This window comes from Pituophis catenifer, unplaced genomic scaffold (assembly GCF_029215685.1).
Source record: "Pituophis catenifer annectens isolate HBS135680 unplaced genomic scaffold, rPitCat1.0.hap2 SCAF_1, whole genome shotgun sequence".
In the NCBI taxonomy this organism is placed as follows: Eukaryota; Metazoa; Chordata; class Lepidosauria; order Squamata; family Colubridae; genus Pituophis; species Pituophis catenifer.
Window position 1 is genome coordinate 324194479 of NW_027256881.1, and position 10632 is coordinate 324205110.

Below are 10632 nucleotides of genomic sequence, written 5' to 3' on the forward strand. Positions count from 1 at the left end.
GTCTGTTCTAGGCCTTAAAATCATTTCTGGTTACTCACCAAAGGCAATGTTTCAAAAATAAGTGTTTGTGCATAAAACATCAGCCATAGAACCCAACAGCATTGGTTCTGGAGCACTTACTCAACAGGACTAAAAGACAAATTAAACATGGGGTTGATTAAGAGCTAAATCATTTCATTAAGCCAGAGAGTGAATAACAGAACTGAGAAAACTCCTGAATTAGAATTCAGTCTGAATTAGAAAATACTCAGCTAGGTCGATTTGTCAGACATTGCTGTTTGGGGGGGGGGGGGGTGAGGGGAGGGGCTATGCAAATGAAACACATTATAGATGAGAAGGGAGAACTGGCCCCTCCCTCAAGCATTCTACCCTTTTAATGTTAATTGTTCAAACCTGTCCAACTTTGGGGGATTTTTACAAATCTGTAACATTACATTTCCTCCTAATTATATTGAGTTTCTATATTGTACATGATCTTCCCTAATAAATATAGTTAATATAAATTTTACCACTTTACCTTTTAATGTAAATGCCCCGAATGTTTTATATCATTTTTTCAATCTATTCTAAATTTTGATCAGTGCATGCTGTTCGAAAACAACTGTTCTAGTATATACTTTTTTTTGTTAAAAAAAAAAAGCAGCATTCCTTTGAATATACTGGGCTAACATAAAGCTTGTTATTTATATCTTCTGGTATAGATTTCCCCAGTGTATGCACTTTAAAAAAAACAAAAACATTATTCCACAATGTGACTTAGAATTCATTTTGATCCAAGCATGACAAATGAAGAGTCTGTCCTGCTGGATTGGACTGATGTGCATAGAAGTCTGCGATGGATATTTTTTAAAAAAAACACATCGCACCTTGAACTCTTGTCACTTCCCAACCCATCAAACTGTCTGAATGGAAAGCAAAGGCATCCTGGTTTTCCTCCTAACTACCATCATCCAGTATGGCTTCAAAACTGCTTACTAGAACTCAAAGGAAGACAGGGAGTGGAGCAGGAAGGCCTCCTTCCCATCCGACAATCAAAAACAGCCCACAAAGAGCTGCATTACTTCCATTTGTGAAACAAAGGAGACAAGATTCTCAGGAAAGCCATTTTCAATCCTTAGAGATACATCACGGCTGCTTTGGTGCTGCATCTTTCAGTTATCCTTACCCATCCTATAGGATCCTACAGGGCTGGAGGGCTTTCAGGTCCCATAATGCTACCTTATGGGATAGGTCAGGAGTGTCAAACTCAATTTCATTGAGGGCCGCATCAGGGTTGTGTTTGACCTCAGAGGGCCGGGGTGGACCTGGCCAGGGTGGGCGTGACCAGCTCAATGTCACTTGTGTCAGGGGCGCCTGTGGTGGCCTGAGCACTCCACCAATGAAAACAGGTTCCCCAGCTCCGTTTTTGGCTGCGATGGCCTCCTGCAATCCTCTGCCAGCAAAAACGGAGCTCGGGAGGGCCGCACACAGCCCTCGTGAGCTCCGTTTTCAGCTGCAACAGCCTCTTGCAACCCTTTGCCAGTGAAAACGGAGCTCAGGAGAGCTGCACACGGACCTCGCAAGCTCTGTTTTTGGCTGCAACAGCCTCCTGCAACCCTCTGCCAGTGAAAATGTTGCATGTGACCTTCCCAAGCTCCATTTTTCCTGGCACAGGCACTGCAGGCCAGTCCTTCGTTGTTTCCAGGGTGACCCCGCAGGCCAGATCTAAGCACACACTCCCGGGCTTTGAGTTTGACCCCCCCTGGGATAGGTGATGTAACAGCTATGTCACATCACCTGCCCTATGGAACAACTTCCTCCCACAAATTTATTTTGACCTGTTCTAAATAGTCTTTAAGAAAACCATGAAGACCAACATGTTTTACTCCTTTCTGTTTTATTTTTATCATTTTCCTTGTACCGGATATTTTTAAATCTGGTTAGCTGCTCAGAACCTCTGCTAAGGGGGAGACATATAAATGTATGCAACAAAATAAATGGAAATGTCAAACTAGCTCTCCTGAAATACCACAAGCCCTTTCTCCACAGCTGACTTCAAGGATCATCCATCTGTTCTTAATGTTAGTAGAAACTATACCAGAATATATTCCCCTGAGTTCACGTATCTCTGTATCATTCCAATTTTAGTATATGTACTGCATATGTAGCACACATTAAGCAAAATAAACCTTCAGCTTTGCTGCCTTTCCAGTTTCTGAATGTCATCGGCCAATGCAATGATGGAGCAGTGATAGGGAGGAGTATAAAGGATAATAGTGGAGGAGAGTCCCCAGGGTTCAGAATAGTGAACCCGTGCCCACATCAGCCCAAAAGGGCAAATAGGAACCAGATTGACATGGGCATCACCCTACATGACATGGGTCCAGGTTATTTGAGGGACCGCCTCTATCTAATCACATCTATCTATCCTATCATGTCCAGCAACAGCAGGGGTGGGCTTCAAACATTTTAGCAAGGGGTTCTCTGCCCAGTTGCTGGGCAGGCCTGGCCATGATGGATGTGGCCTAGTCAGCCTCCTGCACCACGGCGGGGGGCGTCTTTGCCCTCCCTGGGCTTTGGAGGCTTTCATTGAGCATCCAGGAGGGCGAAAACAGCCTCCCCAACTTCAGAGGCCCTCTAGAGTCCAGAAACTGGCCTTCCCGAACTTCCGGTAGACCCATATTGTGCCTTCCCGAAACCTCCGTGTGCACCCTGCACTTACCTGCATCCAAAACAGGCCACATGGGAACTCCTGGGAGAGGCAGGGTGGGGTGGGTGGGGCCAGCCAGGGGTGGGATTTGGAGGTTCTCCGAACTGCACAGAATCTTAGTTAGAGGTTCTCCCGAACCCCTGCGAACCCCCAGCGGCCCATCCTTGAGCAACAGGGATATGTTGCAGGTTCAATCTGCTAAAGAGCTTCATCTGATGGGACCCTGACAACATGCCTTTTCTGCTGTGACCCCCACCCTCTGGAACACCATTTCCCCCCAAACACACACACACACACACACACACACACACACACACACACACTCCCAAGGTGGGGTTATCCTCATCCCTATTAGCTTTTTGAAAGATTCTGAAAATGTGGTTCTTTCAGCAACCTTGTGGATCACATGGGGGACCTGCACAATGATTCTGTTGTGTTTAGATGGGTGTTCGCTTACAACCTTGTTTTTTTTACTATCTTATTTACCTTGGTTTTTAGTTATTTTTAAAGTGTTTTAATAGTTATGATTTTTATTTATTTATTTTTATTTATTTATTTATTAAATTTTTATACCGCCCCCTCTCCCGAAGGACTCGGGGCGGTGAACAGCCAAATTAAAAACACACAATACAAATATTAAAATACATTAAAACAGAATTAAATTATCTTAGGCTTCTCCAATTTAAAACCCCGTTACCCATAAAATTCACCAATTAAAAATTTTTAACCCAGCCCGGCTTGCTGAAATAAAAACGTCTTCAGGGCCCGGCGGAAGGTCCGGAGATCCGGGATTAGTCGTATCCCTGGGGGCAGCTCATTCCAGAGGGCGGGTGTCCCCACAGAGAAGGCTCTTCCCCGGGGGGTCGCCAGCCGACATTGCCTGACAGACGGCACCCTGAGGAGACCCTCTCTGTGGGAGCGTGTTGGCCGGTGGGAGGTTATCGGAGGCAGAAGGTGGTCTCGTAAATAACTGGGTCCTAAGCCATGGAGCGCTTTGAAGATGAGAACCAACACCTTGAAGCGCACTCGGAAGACCACTGGAAGCCAATGCAGCTCGCGCAGGAGAGGTGTCACGTGGGAGCGCCATGCCGCCCCCATAAGTACCCGCGCGGCCGCATTCTGCACCAGTTGGAGCCTCCGAGTGCTCCTCAAGGGGAGCCCCATGTAGAGAGCATTACAGTAGTCAAGGCGGGAAGTAACGAGGGCATGAGTGACCGTGCATAGGGAGTCCCGGTCCAGAAAGGGGCGCAACTGGCGTATCAGGCGGACCTGATAGAAAGCCCCCCTGGCCACGGCCGTCAAATGCTCTTCTAAGGACAGCCGTGCGTCCAGGAGGACACCCAAGTTACGCACCCTCTCCGTGGGGGCCAATGTCTCGCCCCCAATAGTCAGCGATGGCACCAGCTGACTATATCGGGACGCCGGCAGCCACAGCCACTCAGTCTTGGAGGGATTGAGTCGGAGCCTGTTCCGCCCCATCCAGACCCGCACCGCCTCCAGGCACCGGGACATCACTTCAAGGGCATCGTTGGGGTGGTCTGGGGTGGAGATGTACAGCTGGGTGTCATCAGCGTACAGATGGCACTGCACCCCAAAACCACGGATGATCTCGCCCAGCGGCTTCACATAAATGTTGAACAGGAGAGGCGAGAGGACCGACCCTTGTGGCACCCCACAAACCAAGTGCCTTGAGGTCGACCTCTGCCCTCCAGCCAACACAGACTGCGACCTGTCGGAGAGATAGGAGGAGAACCACCGTAAAACAGTGCCTCCCACTCCCAACCCCTCCAACCGGCGCAGCATGATACCATGGTCGATGGTATCAAAAGCCGCTGAGAGGTCTAATAGGACCAGAACAGAGGAGCAACCTCTGTCCCGAGCCCTCCAGAGATCATCAACCAACGCGACCAATGCCGTTTCCGTGCTGTACCCGGGCCTGAAGCCGGACTGGAACGGATCTAGATAGACGGTTTCCTCCAGGTACTGGGGGAGCTGTCGCGCAACCACACTCTCAACAACCTTCGCCAGAAAGCGAAGGTTGGAAACTGGACGATAGTTTGCCAAAACAGCTGGGTCCAGAGAGGGCTTCTTGAGGAGGGGCCTCACCACCGCCTCTTTCAAGGCGGGAGGCAAGAACCCCTCACTCAAGGAAGCGTTTATAATCCTCTGGAGCCAGCCTCGTGTAACCTCCCGGGTAGCCAGCACCAACCAGGAGGGACACGGGTCCAATAAACATGTGGTTGCGTTCAACCTCCCCAGCATCCTGTCCACGTCCTCGGGAGTCACAGGGTCAAACTCATCCCAGATAACCGTCTCAAGACAGACCTCGGACAACCCGCCCGTACCTACCCAGTCGGAGTCCAAGCCTTCCCGAATCTGAGCGACTTTATCGTGCAGATAATGCGCAAAATCCTCAGCACGACCTTGCAAGGGGTCTTCCCGCGCTCCCAGATGGAGAAGGGAGCGAGTCACCCTAAACAAGGCAGCTGGGCGATTTTCTGCCGACGCGATAAGAGCGGAAAAGTAATTACACTTCGCCGCCTTTATCGCCACTAAGTAGGTCTTGATATAAGACCTCACTAGTGTACGGTCAGATTCGGAGCGACTGGCCCTCCAACTACTCTCTAGGCATCTTTTCCGGCGTTTCATCCCCCTCAGCTCCTCGGAGAACCAAGGAGCTGGGCAGATTCGGCGCCGGGTCAGAGGCCGCAAAGGCACGACCCGATCTAAAGCACCAGCGGCCGCCCTATCCCAGGCGGTCACCAGGTCCTCAGTCGAGTCGCGTGCCAGAGTCTCAGGAAATGGCCCAAGCTCCATTCGGAACCTATCAGGATCCATCAGGCGCCTGGGGCGGAACCACCTAATTGGTTCCGCCTCCCTGCGGTGGGGCATAGCGGTCAGGAAGTCAAGTCTAAGGAGAGAATGGTCTGACCATGACAAGGGTTCAATAACTATATCCCCTGTATCTAAGCCATTCAACCACTGACCAGAGACGAAAACCAAGTCCAGCGTGTTTCCTCCTATGTGAGTGGGGCCCTGAATTAACTGGGTCAGGTCCATGGCCGTCATGGAAGCCATGAACTCCCGAGCCGCCTCAGATGCTTCACCGATGGACGGCAGGTTGAAATCCCCCATGACTAAAAGCCTGGGGGTATCAACCACCACCCCGGCTATAACATTGAGGAGCTCGGGCAGGGCCGCTGCCACGCAGCAAGGAGCCAGGTACGTAACCAGCAGGCCCATCTGCCTCCCATGGCCCCACTTCACAAGGAGAGACTCACAACCGGCTATCTGAGGTACAGTGGCCTCCCTAGGATCAAGACCTTCCTTTACAATAACCGCCACCCCCCCACCCCTACCCTGGGCCCTTGGCTGATGGAATGCGCGGAAACCCGGTGGGCACATTTCTACGAGGGGGACCCCCCCCTCCAGGCCCAACCTTTCTTTTAATGATTGATTGCACACTGTCCAGATGGACAGCTTTATAAAATGTGTGAAATAAATAAATAAATCACTTGATGGATGGTGTAATCTTAGATAAGGCACTGTATTCCTTCTTCAACTTTAGACTCAAATCTACTTTAGACTCAATCTACTATCGGCAATATGGGAATAATAACACAGCCATGTTTAATCAAGATAATACACCATTCTTTGAACTCCCCCAAACAATGACATGTATTATTAGTACATTGGTTGGTTTTGTAGAACTATTTACATAGCAAAAAGAAAGATTTCCTTTGCTGGGTTAAGCAAAGTCTTGCAAATCCTTGCCTTTTAAAAAGATTCCTAAGATTCCTCAGAAACAGAATCTGAACCATTATTCCCATTTGCCCTTCAATCTCTGGATCAGAGCTCTATCCAGAAATCCAAAAGTATTCTTGTGGAACAATGGTATCATAAGTGGTAGTAAACTTAAGTTGAAATACTATGTCCAGTTTTGATCGTCACTATATAAAAAAAGATGTTGAGACTCTACAAAGAGTACTGAGAAAATTATTAGGAAACTGAAGGCTAAAATATATGAAGAATGGTTGCAGGAATTGGATATGTCTAGACTCTAGTTTAATGAAAATAAGGACTAGGGTTGGCATGATAGCAGTGTTCCAGTATCTAAGAGGCTGCACAAAGAAGAGGGGGTCAACCTAGTCTCCATTGCACTGAAAACAGGACAAGAACCAATGAATGGAAACTAATCAAGGAGAGAACCAATCTAGAAATAAGAAGAAATTTGCTGACGGAACAATTAATCAGAGGAACAGCTTCAGAAGTTATGGGTGCTCCATCACTGGAGATTTTTAAGTAGAGATTGGACAACCACTTGTTTGAAATGGTGTAGGGTTTCCTGCTTGAGTAGGGGGTTGAACTAGAAGACTTCTAAAGTTTCTTCCAATTCTGTTATTCTTTATGTTGCAGGAGAGTAGATGCCCACTAAGTGTTAGAAAAAGGCAATCTTAAATAATAACTCAACAATGGAAGCTGAGTATTGTTCTTTGCAGGCTCGCCTCTGTCCAATGACTTCTGCCCATCTGACAGGACCTGACAGGGATGGCATGCTCCAGGTCCCGTCACTTAAGCAGCAGCATCTGGCAGCACCCAGGAGACATGTCTTTTCTGTTGCTGTGCCTGTCCTATGGAAAAGCATTCCTCCTAATATTGATTTTGCTTGATTTTGTCTGCCTTCCTAAAGGCTCTGAAGATCTGGTCAGGAGATTTTGTGAGCCTTTTATAATTGATTGTTTCTGGTGGTTTGAGCTCAGTAGTGGGTTCCACTTACCTTCACTACTGGTTTGAAATCGGGAAGGGGGCTCGTGCGTGGCGCTTCTGTGCATGCATATGGACATGCGCAGAGCATCTGTGCATCCCCCGTCACAGCCTCCCGCCATCGCCACTACTGGTTTGCCCGAACCGATGCGAACCGGTAGAAACCCACCACTGTTTGAGCTGTCTCTGGTATAATATAATGCAATATATTGTATTTTTTTGCTGGTTGCTATTCCCTTTTTGTGTACACTGCCCTGAGTTGCATGTCAGGTGGGTGGCTCTCTAAATGGGACAAATAAAGAAATAATAAAACCAATTGCCCAAAGAGTGGTAGGTTTGCCTTCCCTGGAGGTGTTGAGTGCAGACTAGACAGCCATCTGTTGGGAAAGCTTTAATTTGGATTCCTGAATGGAATGAGGTGTGGGACTAGATAGACTAAATGGTCCTGCCTGGTGTATGATTTTATGTTTCTACAATTCTAGGTTTTGCATTAAAGGAAATCTCCCAGAGGGACTGTAGCCAGTAGTCCAACCATTTATAAATAAAAGGGACTCATTCATAATTGAAGGACCAGATGGCTTTCTTTTTCTGAATTATTTATACTGTAATAGCATATGGCTGTGAGATCCCAGTAGGATATCAACGCCAGAAGGTGCGAGACTCTCTGTAGGCACAGAGAAATAGAGACATTCCTTTTCAAGTTACGTGCACCCCACGTAGGTAAGAATTGTGCAGCAACAATACGGAAGGAAGGTGAATACTACCATCTCCCAAGGCTCAGGCAGTTGCATTTCACTGCTCCTGCAGTTTTAACATCCATGTCAATAAAGGACATTTTGATGTAGGAATGTCATTTGGTCACTTTCTTTAACAGTGAGGAACACAGGATGTTTTGAGAAACCAGAATTAGTGATTCCTTTTTTCTTTTTTGTGGCAAAAAAAGAAATAGACGTTCAAAAACTGCTGGATATATTTGCCTATGATGCTTTTCAGTTTCATTTTCAGGAGACTGAAAAAAATCACCCTTATTCTGACCAAATACTGAGAATACGTTTTTTAGAGTTCCTTTTCAATCTTGATTTTCCTGTTTAGGCTGCTTTATTTCTATTTTTCTCTGATTCTTCCCCATCTCAGAAATAAGGAGGCAATCAATGCAGTGAATTTATAGGCTTTTTATTGCTGGCTATGTCACAGCATTATATAAGACCAGGGTTTCTAAATCTTGTCCGCTTAAAGATGCATAGACTTCAGCTCCTCGAATTCCCCAGCCAGCATGGGGGAAAAGCAACATACTGGTAATTCATTCCCATCAGTCGGGAAACAGTGAAGGCCAAGATGAAATGGCAGTTCTGCCCAGTGTAGAGAATATTGATGAGTTGGACATCTGATTAAGAGGTAAGTTTACATACAACGCTAAACTTGAGGGTCCTCGCACATGATCTCCATCATGCAGCCTTAAAAAAACACTGTCCCATTCACAGACCACCTTGGAGGCTGCCTAAATTTGTCCTACCAGTTTTAAAGTAGTGTTTGCCACCTTTTCTAACACAACTGGTGTACAAATGGTCTGTGATGCCTCCTTCACACTCTTGGTAATGAGACTGTCAGGAGCTGGTATTTGCTGTTCTTATTGGATGACTGGAGCTGCTCCAGAGTTTTCTCCTTACATATTGGTTTAGTGGCCTTCTCAAAGACCACCAAACCTGTTATGAAAGATACGATGAGTGATTTTTCAAAATACTGTAGATCAATCTGTTTTTAAAAAGAAGCCTTCCCAATTTAAACTGGAAAAGAGATGTATTGTTGATTCATCCCAAATGAGTGCATTAAAAGTTTTCTGCAACAGTTCTCAGCATGGGATATATTTGGCACTGTATGAAAGTGACAAGAGTTTTAACAGTTCCCCTTTTAGTTCCTGGGACAGGAAGATCAGTAAATCTATCAGTAAAAATAGCCTGGCCATTAGTGAGGAGGATAGATGAATGAAGTGGGAATGGAGCTCTTCCAAAGTGTTATGTGAGCATCCTCCCACTGAGTCACTTACTTTTTCGGACCCATTGATCAGTGGTGAAATCCAAATTTGTTTACTACTGGTTCTGTGGGTGTGGCTTGGTGGGTATGGTGTGGCTTAGTGGGCATGGCTTGGTGGACGTGGCAGGGGAAGGATACTGCAAAATCTCCATTCCCACCCCACTGCAGGGGAAGGATACTGCAAAATCCCCATTCCCTCCCCACTACTGGGGGAAGGATACTGCAAAATCCCCATTCCTTCCCACTCCTGGGGGAAGGATATTGCAAAAACTCCATTCCCACCCCACTCTGGGGCCAGCCAGAGGCGGTATTTGCTGGTTCTCTGAACTGCTCAAAATTTCCGCTACCGGTTCTCCAGAACCTGTCAGAACCTGCTGGATTTCACCCCTGCCACTGATATGTCAGCTGGCAACTTGGGGACATATTCTAGCAGTCTTTCAAAAATTCACTAGGTACGTGTTCAGAAACAGGCTGAGTGATGGGTTGCCAGCCTGCAGTGTTTTAACAACCTCTTACTCAACTAAGTAACTCTGACCCCAGCACCTGGCCAATCTTACTAAGGCTCACCTTACAACAATGGATAGTGTTTTTTCCTGTCAGCTGCTGCTGGTGGGTGTTAAAGGAAATAAAGCCAGGGGACTCAACCAACTGATGCCCTTAATTTATCACTGATTAAAGCAATGAGGATAGGGACACTTGCAAGCCTTGTTCTTGAGACAGATTAGAGTACAGACTGAAGCAGCACAAATTTTGTAATATGCCTTTATTTTATTCCAAGACTGGAAGAATGCATGTTGATTTAGCCATGAGGAAGAGTCCAAAGCTAGAAAGGAGTTGGGTGTCTTGTAATTCAGGGTATAATAGTAATGCTACCCATTGTCTCAACATACTGTGTGAAATGATCCAATATGATGAGTTCTTTAAATATCACACAAGATGTGAACATCAAAATTTTATTTTCTTATACTGGAAATACAGGAATCTTAGTGATTAGGGATGTGGAACATGAAACCAGGCAACTGCTATAGTATTAACACTTTATGTGAGGAACAGAAAGTGAGAAGTCTGTTGCACAGCTATAGACTTGGGGAAAAAGAGGAGGTTGTATTGGAATTAGGAGCAACTTTATGTTCTGGTTCGGAGTCATG